The 15,946-nt window shown below is 35.5% G+C and overlaps 1 long non-coding RNA gene across 3 annotated transcripts; it reads right to left on the reverse strand.

Moving 5' to 3' along the window:
• Positions 1-1,388: 1,388 nt before the first annotated feature.
• Positions 1,389-10,612, reverse strand: LOC110114059. Of its 3 annotated transcripts, XR_002305215.2 has the most exons (4): positions 10,505-10,612; positions 10,241-10,324; positions 2,342-2,590; positions 1,389-1,713 (listed from the first exon to the last, which is right to left on the reverse strand). It is a non-coding gene; the product is annotated as an uncharacterized LOC110114059 (long non-coding RNA). The 3 variants fall into 3 exon arrangements; XR_003702618.1 differs by having other exon boundaries at positions 2,346-2,590; positions 10,241-10,596; XR_003702617.1 differs by having other exon boundaries at positions 10,241-10,596.
• Between the last annotated feature and the right edge of the window lie 5,334 nt (positions 10,613-15,946).

The raw sequence follows: 15,946 nt of genomic DNA on the forward strand, positions 1-15,946 counted from the left end.
GATTACGGCCTTATTTTTTTTTTTTTTTTCATTTTCTAAAAAATTGTTTTTTCTCAACTAATTTGAGGGATTCTGATTAAAATAATCCTTTTTTCCGCTCTTCCTCTCTTCGTTCTCCACTCACGCATTAGTCCCGCACCATGCAGAATAACATTATTTTGCTTTATAAAATGAAAAAAAAATGGAATATTGGTCCAACCACCGAAAGCGGGAAGACGGACTACGAAGTGGATTCGCTTGCTCTTCATGATATGCGATTTTGGGCATATACGAGCCGAACAACCAGGTTGTTAACGAGTTGGCTCAAACGACTGGTTAAAAAGGCAACCCTCTTTAAGAGGTTCAATATAATCAAGCTCGAACATGAACGCGAATTGAGCTCGAGCAATAATAAATGAGCTTTAAAGAGTTTGAGAATCTGGTTCCGCTGGATAATTGTCCATGGACAATTGATGGGGGAACAAGAGATTTGAGATAATGAATTTTAGAGAGGGATAAAGAAATGGCTTATCAGAGGTATCGCTGATCGCTGCCTTTGTGCGAGAAGATGCGGCGACGGAGGGGGGGGGGGGGGGGGGGGAAGCCATTGAGAGAGGTCTCAGGAGGTGACCGCTTCTGATACCACCATAAAGGAACGGAGAAACCAGATCGTGGTTGGAGAAGAAAATGATTTGATTATCTTGGTTAATGCTGTGTACAATTTGGACCTATAAATAGAACCTAGTAAAGTAGCAGGACACGTGTACAGAAGCTATTAGTACATTTGTTAATGAAGTGCTAATATGAGTATTTAAGTATGCTAATAGAGCTCGAACAGGAGATCAAAAAGCTCATTTCTTATCTAGCTGATCTTGAATAGGGTTCTAGCACACGGGTTTGACTAAAGCTTTCAATTCTTTGACCCTCTTAATTTCCCCAAATACATGTATGCATGAGTGGACCAAATAAAATATACAAGAAAATAAAATAACAAAAAAACTGCACTATAGTCAAAATGGCTTCTTGCGTACCAAATAATATTAATTTGTGTTAAAATTTATTTAATAAAAAAGTAAATTAATATTATTACTATTTATTACTTTCCTAGTGCAGCTCCCAAAGTAATATAAATTATTTAATTGGAGTGTCGAGTTTATTTAATTTGTATATTATAAGTATTAAATTTAAAAAAATATTAAATTTTAATTTAGAATTAAAAAATCAAATTCAACAATAGAGTCAAACTTGAACTTTCCGGGCAATTGACCTGAGCTTCAGTCCCAAAATATTTTAACCATCTTGGTAGATATGCTTGAGTCAAGCACAAGCTCGAAATTGTGCTAACCAAGAATAAAACGAGCTCAATTTGTTTAGGAAGATATTAGACTCAGACTCATTTACGCCTCAAATTGTGTGCAATATATTGTGTCACCGCTCCAGGCTTTGAAGCAAGATGACTATCACTACAAAAATTACTCAGCCATTAAAGCACCTTAAAATACCCTATTAGGCATTTGTTAGGATACATAATCAATTAAGAAATCTTATAATTCTATCACTTGGTAGAATTTGCAATAGAGATAAGGGCACTTTTATGTTTCCTCAAAATTAAATTTTCTTTTACGTGGAATTGAACCATGGGCCAGCTGCATCGTTCAACTGAACATTGCCGTGCACCCCTGCACCATTTGGGCCAATGGTCACTTGAGGAGCAGCGAAATATAGTCCATAGGGCTGCAAGCGATAGTTCAATTAATTAAACAAACAAATTTGAACAATATTTTAAATACTTGATTATTAAATAAACAAGTTTGAACACTAATGTGTTCGGCTCATTTATGTTCATGAACAAGATCATTTGAAGCTCGTGAACAAGCTCAATAAAAGCTCGATTCATGTTCGATTCAGAACTCGTGAATAAGCTCAATAAAAACTCAATTAATATTTGATTATAAAAGTGATAAATATACATAATATAAACTAGTTCATTTGGTAGCTTGAAAAAACTAGTTATATATGTTCATGAACTTGCTTATTTGATAGCTCAAAAGTACTCATTAAATATGTTCATGAAGGCACTTGTTTGATAGTATAAAAAAATTCGCTAAATATATTCACGAACATGCTCGATGTAATTGTTGTTAGGAGGCTCAATAAAGCTCGTTTGTTAAGTTAGTGGACATTTAGAACCAGAGCTCGTTTAAAGCTCGTTAAGGCTTGTTTGTTTAAAGCTCGGTAAGCAATAAACGAACTAAACATAAACACTCATTAATTTAAATGAATCAAACATGAACACAAATAATAAAGCTCGAATCAAACACGAACAAGCTGATAATAAATGAACACAAACATGAACACTCACATACTCCGCTCGGCTCCGTCCATTTGCACCCCTAATAGTCCATGGAGATTCGGGAGTGTGTGCTTGCTAATGAGGGTGTTTTCACTATTTTGACGCTGCTGGATTGAGTGCATCTGCCGCAAACTTTTCTGATGTGTGCGAGTTAAGTGTCTTGAGCTCTTGTATTGATATTTGATAAGGCGTCGAGACCCACATCATAAATCAGGCAATGTCGGGTCGAACGGAAACTTCAAGGGATTGGATTTATTGCTACAATAATAAATAATAAGAGTAAAAAATTAGATTTGTGCAAAATAGATATTGTAGATCAAACGGTACTCAATAAGAATGTGAAATGAGCGTACAAAAAGCCAAACACAAAAAAGCATTATTCATTGAGCCACTTTAGTTTTTCAAAGCCTGCAAAGAAAATTTATCGAATCATACTCTTCAGTTGCGAAATGTAATCAATGAAACTTCAATTTAGACTTAATGCATTTATTTGCTCAACAAATGCATAACCTCCTATCACAGTGGACTAAATGAGCATAAAATGATCATAAATAGGACATACAAGTAAACAAAATAGCTAAACAGTATGTCTACTCCGAAACAGAAGAAGTGTTCTTCATTGATTTCATTTAACTGGTTCCTTGGTTTCATTTAACATTTCTTCACAAAACAGGGCAGGTGAAAAGATGAAATATATATATATAAAATCATGCAGAAAACTGAAAAATTTTAAGCTTTCAAATAAAATTTAATAACAAACAATTTCAGATCACAAAATACTCAGGCAATAGAAATTTATGTACATATAAGACATCAGATTGTAGTATATCGGACAAAAATGAATAGCTCTTTCAACTAATAATGATAAAATAAAAGAATAAGAATTAAAAAAGGAGGAAAAGTAAAGAAGTGTTAGAAAAGTAAGTCTCAAAGTTGATAAAAGAAGATAGCATATTCTGAAACATTTTTAATCGTACAATTGACCCACATGGAGCATCAACTTGATTCATCCAGGCCGCCTAGAAAAGCATATCGTGACACCAGATGCATGAACTGACATGAAAAAACTGTACAAAAGTCCCGTTATATTACAATTGAAGTTTTAAATACAATGAGCTTCACGCTTGGTTTGGGACAGCTTTCTCACGGCTTCGTAAAGCAATTTTTTAGTACAAAAATTTAAATTTTTATACTAGAAAGCTGCTTTAAAAAGCATAAAAAAATCCGTCCCAAACAAAGCCTTAATAACGATTAGATCCACGAAGATCATGAATGATAACTGATAATTGTATGTAGAGGCTCCAAAAAGCAGGCCTGTAGGCTAATGATATAAAAGTTCATTTGAAATGGCTTATATTTTTTCCTCTGATCTGTCAAAACTTTTTAAAGGCAAATTAGCTTACAAGTTAGCCATGACGATTGGAAGATATTTGAAGAACACTCCTCTAAGGAATATTACATCTTTATTAGGCATTCTTTTGTTAGCAATTGTTACATGCCCAATGGTAGTTAAGGAATTTCCTGCTAGATAGCCTAAACTAGCACTAATGCTAGTTCATATTTTCTCTCACTGGAAAATAATCCAATTGAAGAATTTCAAGCAACCTATTACATGTGAAGAAGATTAAGATTCTTAAGAAGGTCAACAATATATAAAATAATTATTTCTTTGACTTTAAGTTTGAGTTTGCACCTAAAGTAACATTTAAATCTCTTCCAATGCATAAACTAGAACTTCTATTTGAAAATAAGCCAAAACTTGAATATACAGTGGAAATAAAGCCCACACTTGAACATATGGGTACTTATAAGATCTGAAATTGCAATTGATATCATGCAGTTGCTAAATGAAGTATGAAAAAATTCTATAGAAAAAACAACAAAATGATTTTTTTGTTAATAAAGTGAGTGATTCATTTAGAAAAATATCATCAAGTAAATATAGAGAATTGAGTATTACCTTCCCCTACCATGCAACCCAACAGAAGCTAATGACTATGACTAAGTATTGTTTTTTCGTATTATAAAAATATAAAAGCAACAGAAGAAGTGAAAAATCAAATAATATGAAAAAAAAAAACTAAAAAATAAATTCTATGTTTAAAAAATTAATTTCTCATATTGGTAATCATGTACAAATGTATATGAACTCCAAAAACATGCACTTAATGTTGCATGTCAATCTTATTCATGAACAACCTGAATCAAATTAGCAATAAAAATTACTTTGTAAAAATTATCTTTTAAAAACTCCTTTTTTTCATACACAATTTCAAAAACGTTTTACCAATAATAGCTTTTTAAAGGTAAAAGTTTGAAAAAAGTGTGTTCCGAGCACATTATTTTTTACTAATTAAAAGCTTTTCTTATCATAAAAGAAGTTGAAATGGTGCACCAAACAAAGCCTTAATTGGGTGAAGATTTTGTCAGGATTGATTGGCCCAGTTTTAGTTATATTGCTCCAGGAGACATCACATCTATGTAAATTCCTATAGGATGTTTAGGATGTTGTAATTCCTCTTGTAATTAACCCCCTCTTGTAAGGCCAATTGAATAAAGGAATTTTGAATTCTTGTTATCCCCCTCTCCCTCTCCTCCTCCCTAAGAGCTTTCTTCATGCTCCAAGAAATTCACAAGTTGTATCAGAGCCTGGTGGAGGCAATCTCAAGGAGGAAGAGGAGTTGTTCGAGTTATCAGTTACACGCAGGTCGGGGCGACATTGCGATAGTCAGAAGGGCGGCGGGTTCGCGACAACGAGCGCGTGCGGAAGGCGAACATCCAGCTAAGGTGTATGCAAGAGTTGGTTCCGCGAGCTTGTGAGGGAGGTAAAGTTTGGACACAAGGTGCAGTTTTGTTCGCCTAAGATGGAGCGGACATGAAGACGCTACCGAAGGGCTGAGAGGATGGCACGGTACGGACTGCATGCAGGTTGGTCACTGGCACATAGGAGGGTTGATAGTGCCGGAGTAGAGTTGCGCTGGGTGCATGTCTTGGGGAAAAGATGAGCATGCAGGTGCATGGGGCGTGCTAGGTTGCGCAAGAACGAATGGAACATGATGGTAAGGGCCATGCGGGGCGGCGGCTTCTGCGTTGGGTGTGGGTTGTCTGCTTGGAGTGGAGAGCTGGTTTTTTACCGGCTGTCCTCTTGGAACGGAGAGCGGGTTGTCCGCAGGCTGGAGCAGGTGGAAGGCAGAGCAGACTCGGATGGTGGATGCCATGCAGGAGTCCAGAGCTTGGGTGTTGGGCACTAGCAGAAGCATGAAGTTGGGCCAAGAAGCGTGGACGGCTGTCTCAATAATTGCTACCATTATCCAATCTGAGATACTTGAGCTTCAAACCTGTCTCAAGCTTAACCATAGCCTTCCACTTCTTAAAAACATCAAACACATCTGACTGATATTTTAAGAAGTACATCCATACCTTTCTACTATGATCATCAATAAATATGACAAAATACAAAAATCCTCTTATAGTAACTGGAGCATGACCTCATACATCAATAGGCACTAACTCCAACTTCTTTGACTTGACCTTTGAACCAGTATTTGGAAAACTCGTCCTATGCTGCTTGCCATATACAGTCTTCACAAAAGTCTAAATTTATAGATTTTAAACTATGCAGTTTTCCTCTAGTAATAAGTGAATGCATACTTTTCTTTCTCATATGACCAAATCTTTGATGCCAAAGACCTCCATCAACATCTAAATCTGCTACTCTAATAAAATCTGCTCTTCTATTGACAACATATATGGTGTCTTCAATAATGCCACGAGCTATAATTATAGCTCCTTTTGTCACTTTCCACGTATCTCCTGTGAATGATGTCACATGGCTTGAGTTTGCAAGTTGACTCACAGAAACTAAACTCCTCTTCAGACAAGGAACGTGCCTAACATTCTTGATTCTCCAAATTGACCCATCCGGCATTCTGATATCAACATCGCCTATCCAATAATGTTGCAGGGCTTGTTATCCCAGAGATGCACTTTACCCAAATCACCTTGAATATAGTTCTTAAATGCCTCCTTGTTATGATTTGCATTAAAAGAAGCACATGTTTTCATCACCCAAGATACGAGATGACATTCATAATGATTTTTACCTTAACCTCCATCACTACCCCTTTTGGAACGGTACAGTCCTCTTCAAGTGACCCTTCTTTCTACAGCTCCAGCACACAACTTTTTCTCTACTTGAAGTAGACTTTCATCTTTTGGATTTAGATCTCCCTCTGCTATGATTTCTCTCTTAAAAACCCTTCCTATATTGCTTCAACATTTAGAGGAAAATTTGAAGATTCATAGTTCGCCCTCCTGCGAACCTCTTCATTAAGCACTAATCTCATAATGTCCTCAAACAGCTTTGAACTTCCCAAAAAGTTACTCACATTAGTAACAAGCGCATCCCAGCTTTTTGGTAATGAAGATAACAACAACAATGCCCTCATATCATCATAAAAAATTAATGTCAAATGAACACAATTGACTCATCATAGTGGTCAGATTATTCAAGTGTTTAGCCATTGGGGTGTTTCCAACATCTTCATATTGAATAACTTCTTCATCAAGAACACTTGTTTGAGGCTGATGGCTTCTCATACATCTTAGTCAGTGCTATCATGAGATCAACTGTAGTCTTCTCATTTATAATGTTGAATGAAACATATGAGAAAAGTGAAAGTCATATCAAACCTAGTATCGTCATGTCAAGAACCTCCCATTTCTCCATAGTCATAGAATCCAACTTCTTGGTGATTCCTTCCAAATAAGTGAGCCGAGCCGGTGAGTCGGCTTAAGCTCGGCTCGTTTATTGGCTCGCGAGCCGAACTTATCAAACTCAAGAGTCAAGCTCGATGAGACTCGGCTCGTGAGCTCGCGAGCCAACTCGAATTACTGTTTGATTTTTTTTTAATTATTAATTTGTTTATTACATTAATCTAAAAAGTCCAAAGCAGCATCATTAATGTTTAAGGCGAGTTCAAATAAAGAAGTTTAAACACTAAAAAAAAGTCAAATTTTCTCAAAGCAGCAGCATTTATGTGCTGTGAGATTTTCAAAAATTAGTAAAATTAATGCTGCAGCTTTAATCATTACTAAAGCAGTAAAATTTTCAATATATATATATATATATATATATAATTAAAAAGTTATATCCCAAAACAGGAGCATTCATTATATGAGGATATTTGCATCATTCTTATAGGAAATACTTGTATGCACAAGTAAACCTAACCCAAATCAAGTATCTAAACAAAGACAACTGTTGTCCATAGCAGAAAACAACCCAAAACAGTGATAATTATGAGAGAAATTTAAGAGAAATCCGTAGGAAATCAAAGCAAACACTTATATTCCACTAATAGATGAAAAGCACTTGCAAGATACAATTTTCCTTCAATTCGAGAGGAAGGAAATACTCTCCACAATCTCCGGCAACGCCAAGAGCCCAAGAACAAACCCTAGATCTCAAATAAGATTCAAATTCAAGATAATCCCCTCATCCCTCCTATTCCTCCTAATTAACATGAAAGGATAATAAACACTTACGGTCCAGCCGGCCCAGTAGGAGCCGGCTCCGTAACACATTCCCAAAGCCACAGCTATCAAAACCTGGTAGAAAAACAAAAACTGGGTGGGAAACCGAGAAGCAAAAATGAAAATTGAAAAATCGAGCAGCTCGTCGAGTGGCTCGATTAACTCGTTACACTGTCGCGAGTCAAGCTCGAGCTCAACTCGAGTTTGAGCTCGATATTTGAAAATCGAGCTCGACTCAAACATCCTTTGACTCGAACTCGACTCGACTCAATTATACCCCTACTTCCAACCATAAATACAATTTCTTCTAATACAACAAATCTTCAATTTACATCCTCTAGAATGTGAAGTTCGAACCATTGAACTTTTCAATCTCGTATCTTGCTTCGTCCGCCATTACTACCACTCGAACTAAAGAACCTTGCTCTGATACTAGTTGTTGGGGATGAGTAGGAGTAAACACCACAATAATGAAATAAGTAAGAAAGTAAAAGCAACGAAAAAATAAAAGATACATGGATTTAACGTGGAAAACCCCAAAATAGGAAAAAACTCACATAGCCACACAGCACCAAAAAATCTACAATGAAAATTAGGAGAAATAAGTACAAATCTCTCTTCTCTCTAACACTCTCCTTGCTTCATGCCCCTATTCTCAATGCTAACCAAATAAAATACAATAGAAAGCCAAGTAAAATAACACTAAGGGACGCAACCCTTCAGAAAAACGAGAAATAAAATAGTTCAATCCGTCATGTAGCTCTGCGGCGAAGCGCTGCAGTGCTTGAACCTCTGTCTTGATCCGCTGCAGCATCGTATCTATGTCGTTGCGGCGCTCTGCTATATGTTGTTCAGCGCTGAGGCGCTCGAGAACATAGCGGCGGGGAGTTGTAAAAAAAAAAAAATTCGGGTGCACCCCCCAGTGAGAACGAGAAAATTGAGGTCCAACGCAACATAACAACCTGATTGATCAAAATAATCATATTCCACACATAACATAAATTCCTATGTTTAGGATGTTGCAATGGGTGCCCCCCTGTAATTGATATCCTCTTGTAAGGACAATTAAATAAAAGATATTTGAATTCCTATTATCCCTCTCTCCCTCTCCTCCTCCCTTCCCTCTCTCTTGCAAGAAGCCCAAGAAGAGCTTTCTTCTTCCTCCAAGAAATTCACAACAAATTTCAAATCTAAAATTGAATTGAAATTTAATCAATTCAATCCAAATCTAATTTTTCGGATCGAGCCTATATCGAGCTGTCATGTTGGTATTGACGCTCTAATTAAAATCTTGAGTTGAGAGGAAATGAGATTGGTACTTAGTTGGGAAAGGACATTTAGTTTGGTAGAGTTGTTGCTTGTAGATTTGGTGGAGCGATCCATATCATCAGGTTATTTTGGTTGAAGTCACAAAGAGGTAAATGGTTAGGCTAGGATAGAGAATATGTTTGTTTCGCTGAAGGAATTGTCGTTGGGACGTAGCTCGGGTACCATCAAGAATAACAGCAATAAATTACAATGTAAAAGGAAAAGAGGGAAATGATATTTATAAATACACATTGAAACCTGCAGATAGGTATACAGTAGCTTTATATAGATGCTGACCGTGCTACATAACAGATTTCTTGTGTTATTAATGGTTGAGATTGTCTGAGGAAGTTGCTGATTTATGATTGTCATGAGAGCAGTATAGGAGGTGCATGTACTTTCTAATAGTGTGGTTAAGCGCTGTAGCTTATTCACAAAGATTAGTGTCCATACATATAGCATAAAGCAGAAAGCTTAACTTCAAAGTTTTATGGAACTATCTACAAATCACATAAATAAGCTGATCAATTAGAAAGCAGCAAGTAAAAGATATTCACACCCACAATCAAATTCATTGAACACTTGAAACATTGTTATTGCTACAGCAGAGTGGAAACATGAAAACAGGATAATGATGATAAAAGAACTACCTATAGATTCACCACAAGGCCACATTATCCGTCAAACCAATTAGCCTGCAATTCTGCAAACCTCTAAATACTAGTATAATTTTGGGAAATCAAGAAACAGGATACCGGCCACTGCCAATGTGAAAATATGCGGCATTAGCATCCATCAAGTTGAATGTTAGACTAAACGTGAAAATGATCGATATATAACGCCCAAAACCCCAAGAAATTTCCAATCCTGCAATTAGCAATATTGCTAATCCAAGAGAAGAAGCGTGATTAAAACTCGCAAGTTGTTACCATTCACTCTATAAAACAAGAGAATCATATTGCCCAACTAAAACAGTAATAATGATATATTGTAATGGACTTCCACTAGCGGTCCAATGGCCTTCAGAATCGACATCGGAGAAGATGAAAATAAAGGAAGATTTACCTTTTGTGATTGGCAAAGCCGACTTCCGCGATGTGCACAGCAGACGTTCGGTGATGTAGGGGCAGTCAGTATTCGGCGATGTATCTGCAGTCAACGTGCAGAAGGAAAGAAACCTCAGGCACAGCTTTACCTATCACTCAAGAAAAATAAGAAATCGCATGCAGGAACCCTTCGTAATGAGCAATAGAGTAGAGGAAATGAGATTCCATGGAGGCTTTCAAAGGAAATGCAGGGAGTAGCGCGCACGCAGGCGCAGGATATTACCGGGAGGAAAAATAGGAAAATTGTGAGACAAAAACCTATTGCACGAGTCTGACGAGCACGACGAGGCCGAGCTGAATGTTGATTGTTTTAGCGCCAAAATAATAACGGTGACCTAGAAGATTATTTTTAGGGCATCTACTTAAAAACGTCTTAATATTTTTTAGTGTATGGTACAAAATATATATATATATATATATTAGTTAAAAGAAATGGAAATTTTTTGTTAAAATTACGTGCACATTGCAATAATTTTTAAAGTTAATAAGAAAATAATAAAAATGCATGATCAAGTTCTCATTCTTAGAATTTAACAATATAATCAAATCTAGTATAAAATAAAAATTAATAATAATATAATATATTATTTTATCCATATTAATTGTCTTAAACTATTAAATAATATTTAGAATAATCTTTTTATAAATGCAATCATATCAAACCATTTAGTTGGACAATTCAGATAGCTAAAAAAAAAACTGTGGCTGCTTGAATCTGATACAAGTTTTACCTAAATATTTGAAATTGATCAGAGCTCTAAAATTAGATAAATACTACATTCAATCTCAATCGTCCATAGTCCATACCAACACAACGAATAGGGTTGTCAATATTTGACATGACCAGAAATCTGACTTGGACTCCAACCAGACCCGACCCAAAAAATTACAGGTTCTTGTCAACCGTTTGGTAAATGGGTATGGTCCATGTTCAAATTTATGACCATTTTTAAAATCAGGTCATGTTCGGGTTGCCACGAAAACTTGAAGTTGACATGAATGACCCAGATCCCGCACACACCGTGTCACTCCCATGTCCCACATTCGCTCACTCGCAGCCTGCCTTGCAAGTGCTCGACCTCGCGTCTCGCACTAGCGTCCCATATCGACGCCCTGCCTCACCCGTGCTCAACTCAAGCACTAGTAGCCCATGCTCAATCCCACGACATGCAGCCCGCTTGCCTGCTCTGTGCTCCAATTAGCTTGACAAGTCGGGTTGACCTAGGTTTGGAGCTGGTCGAATTTGGGTTTGGATTTCTGACCTGTTTCTACAATGGAATCAAGTCAAATAATGATGAGTCATTTTTGGGTTGGACTCAAACCCAATCCGAAAACTTATTTTAACACCCCTACACGAGCAATTCCCTACCTAATAGTAGAGTATTTCAAAAACCATAACAAAAGAAATGTAGAGTACTGTCTATAAATCTTGGGATCCTAAGGTTATTTTCATCTAATGCCAATTAATATGCTACTATACCTACCACCTGCAGACCTGCTACTTAACGTAATTCAGGCATTACATTTCAGATAATATATTAGCAGATAGTGTCACCATTGTCATGTGAAATCTCAAAAGAATAGAATCCAAAGTATGATTAGCAACACTAAGCAACATAATTTTGTTAAAATATGTGAGAAAGGATTAATCTTTGAAAAATAAAATTAATATCTGAGATAGTATTCAACAAGTTGACAATGAAAAATAAGGATTTATAAAGCGAATGAAAAGAGAAAGATGCATAAATTTAGTGCCAAAAGGTTGGAATGATTTTAACCACGCTTTTTTTGAATAACATTAATGATATTTATTATATATTTTAAAATTTTAAATGTTATATATGCAAATAAAAAAAATTAAGTGATAGATATGTACATCATAAATTTTGTGAATTTAGTACTGGAACAATTTCATATTAGTTATTTGATTTCAACATAATTAATAGAAAATTGAATTTATCTTGAAAATCTGAAAAATATATCATTCATATTTGACATTTTCCTGCCCAATTCTAGTGAAGGATGGGAAGATAAATTTATCAGTTATCAGTATCGACCTTGGTAGCAAGGCCATTTGCAGCAAGTTCCTGCATTTACACAACTCTTCTTGGCCTATTGGTTGAGAGCTTAGGCTTCCAACTAAGAGGTCCAAGGTTCGAGTCTATGTGTATGCGTTGTGTGTGTGAGTTTGCCTTTATTGGCCTAAATGTCCCAAAAAAAAAAAAAAAAAAGCAAGTTCCTGCATTTTGATTTGTACAGAGTTTTTTGTCCACATGGCATCAGCATACGATCAGGAGTTTTTGTGGAAAACATTGCATCTTGAGTCTTTCGAATAGGCTTGAAGAGAACATCATTTACCTGTCATGAAGAGGAAACCATGGGCAAGCTCATTCTTCTAAAAAAGTGCTACTAAGCAAACGCATAGATAACAAAACTCACACAAATAAAAATATATGAACTGGAAAATATATATACATCTTCATAGGAGAATTTCAAGCATCCTAATATAAGTTTATTTTAGAGTTTAGTATTGATACATTATCAAAAAATTATCTTGATCGGGCACAAATCTCTAGGCAAAATCAAGCTAGAAACTTTCAAAATTAAAATCGGGACCATTGAACTCCAATTTCAGCAAACTTATAGTCGAACTAAACATCTCAAAAATATGGAACCCAACAACACCAAATTTGACTCAATCTGAGCCCAAATGTGGGTCCAAATCAAGGACCCGAAGTGTTGTTGGAAGGTTCAAACCACAATTTGGATTACAAAACAGTTTCCAAACATGGCATGCTTATAGTCGAATCAAGTGGCTAGACGAGACGAAAACAACAAGCCTAAGATCACCGAATTATGATATTATTAAGATTTTCAAATGCCCAGTAAACGGTCCATGATCAAAGGGTTCAACATCGGTCGTCCATCCAAGCCACTCCCCATTTACCCTTGATCTTCTTCCTATTTACTGTGAAACCTTTTAAATTTTCAAGATTTTTTTTGGTTGACCAAGAGAAGTCCAAATCATAAACCGTCTTAGCCAAAACATTTATAATGTTGTGTTTTATCTTCCCTAATTTTTTCAAAAAATTTTGGCACTGTCAAAATTTCTTAAGAATCGGCACCTATCGGTACAAGTTGGGTCTGTTTTGCAAGCTGATTTTACCAAAATTTTCTAAATAAAATTAGATAATTTGTGTATATTTTGCTATAATTTTTTGAATGCATAAAAGATTTTTTATGAATTTTCTATTGAAACTAATTATAATATTCACTACAGGAAAAACGTGCATTACATGCGGACCAAATTCGTCGAAAAATGCCCAAAATCCGTAAAAAATTAGAATTTCTAGTGGATTTCACATAAATTAATTATAATGACAAAATATTAAATTTAAAATAAATAATATATTTAAAGAAAAAATTGTCGGAAATCAGTGTTTTTCCTATAGTGATAATTATTAATATATATTATTTAAAAATAAAAATAAAAAAAATATCTAAAAGCATAATGAAAGTTTAAAGCAATTATATTTTTTCCTAAGCAATTTCGGCCAATAGAGAGGAGAAAAGGGTATTGAAGAGAAAAAGAAAGAGAGAAAAAGATAAAGTCTAATTTTGGGTGATTTCGGGTCATTTTTGTTTGTCGACCAAGTGGACAAACTTGTTCTTCTTGAGGTAAGACGTATTATGTCCATCTCAATTATGATTATGCACATTTTGAATATTTTCTAAAAAATTAATTTTTATCGGGAAATTTGAAATTTGTGGGGTTTTTAATTAATAGAAAATTATGTTGATGTTAAAAATTAGCGCGGTAATATAAGAAAAGTCTTAAAACGTCATTTTACACAATCCATAGTAATTTGATAATTTTTTAAAAATGTTCATTTTTGCCTAGTTTAATTTTCTTTTGTCCACAGTTATACAACATTGTGAAATTTTAATACATGCACAATTACTCTTTAATTATTATAATGTGATTATATATGTGCATATATGAGTAAATTATATCTGTTGGGAGCCATAAGAGGCTAGAATTTTTTGAGATTATGTATGTGTCAGTGAATTATTGGGAGTTATAAGGGACCAGAATCTTTTGAGATTTTATCTGAGACAAGAATATTATGTGATTTTTCTGATGTTATAAGCACAAATAAAAAGGGAGTCATAAGGGATCAAAATCTTTTGAGATTCTGTATGGATCCAAGAAATGTGATTACAACTAATATGCGATATAAATTTCAATGTATTTATTTGTTTTATACTGTTATTTAAATAAAATTATAACTATTATATATTTATCAGTTTTGTGATTCTCTGTTTAATGATTTATTTAAATTGTACTTAGCTGTTTTTAGATATTTGATAAAAGAATATTTAAAATTTTAGATTGATTTGTGTTGATTGTTGAGCTGTTATAGTTCACTGTAATTTTACTTCTGGTTTTAGGATTTAGGAAGGGGAAATAGGTTGTGGACTAGCAATTCAAGGTCAAATCTAAGGTCATATATATTTTGCTATTTTAATTTTTGTACAGTTATGACTAACTAAATTTTTAGTTATGTAGCTCTTGCTTGTAACTATGTACTATAGTGTAGATATTTATTTTGATAAAATAAAAAAAGTTTGGTGTATGTATTTATTTTCAGTATTTTGATGTTTCAATAGCTATGTAGTGTGTAGTTTATTTCAATAAATTTTGGCATAAAAATTTGAAATAATTTTAAAACTAGATATTGAGATTTGCCTGTTATAGCTCAACATAATAGAACCTAGCTATCCTAATCGGGTTGTGACATTTACAAGCCATGCCACTCTAAAAAATCTATAAATAGACCGCTCATTTTTCTTGAGATTGCTCTTGCCCCCTTTGCTCCTCCTCGACCACCACCCAAAGTTTCGTCAGATAATCACCTAATGTCGAAGTTCAGCCGGACCACTGTCTAACGTCGAACTTCCGCCGGACCACCAGCTGATGCCAAATTTTTACTGGACCACCACCTGACGTATAGAGTTCCGCCGAACCACCACCTGACGCCATAAATCTGCCAGACCACCACATGACGTCGAAGTTCTATCTGACCACAACTTGATGCCTAGAGTTTTGCCGGACCAACACCTGACGTCGGAGTTTCGACGGACCACCACTTAACGTCGGAGTTCTGATGGACCACCACCTGATGCTCGGAGTTCTTTCGGACCACCACCCGATGCTGGAGCTCTACCAGACCACCAACTGTCGCTCAGACTTCTGCCGGACCATCGCCTTACGCCAGACTTCCGTCTGACCACCGCCTGATGTTTGACTTCCACCAGATCCAACTGATGTAAGGACTTCCGCCTGACCGCCAACTAAAAGCTGGATTTCCGTCGGACCACCAAGTGATGCCAGACTTTCATCTCCGTTTGTTACTAGACTACAACCATACGGTTGATATTTATAATCTGATCGCCCTCCAGAATGAATCAGCCCATTGTACTCAAACTCAAATTCTAGTGGAATCATTTTCAATTGGGCTAGGCCCCGTGATTTTTCACCCTTCAAGAGTTTTCCACGTAAAAAATCTCGTGTTCTCTGTGTGTGAGCTAAATGTCCATACAATACTAAGCTATAGAACTATAACTCTATTGTCGTGTATATTCTTGCTCGCAACAAGTATCT

Source organism: Dendrobium catenatum, unplaced genomic scaffold, assembly GCF_001605985.2.
Source record: "Dendrobium catenatum unplaced genomic scaffold, ASM160598v2 fragScaff_scaffold_1408, whole genome shotgun sequence".
NCBI classification, from domain to species: Eukaryota; Viridiplantae; Streptophyta; class Magnoliopsida; order Asparagales; family Orchidaceae; genus Dendrobium; species Dendrobium catenatum.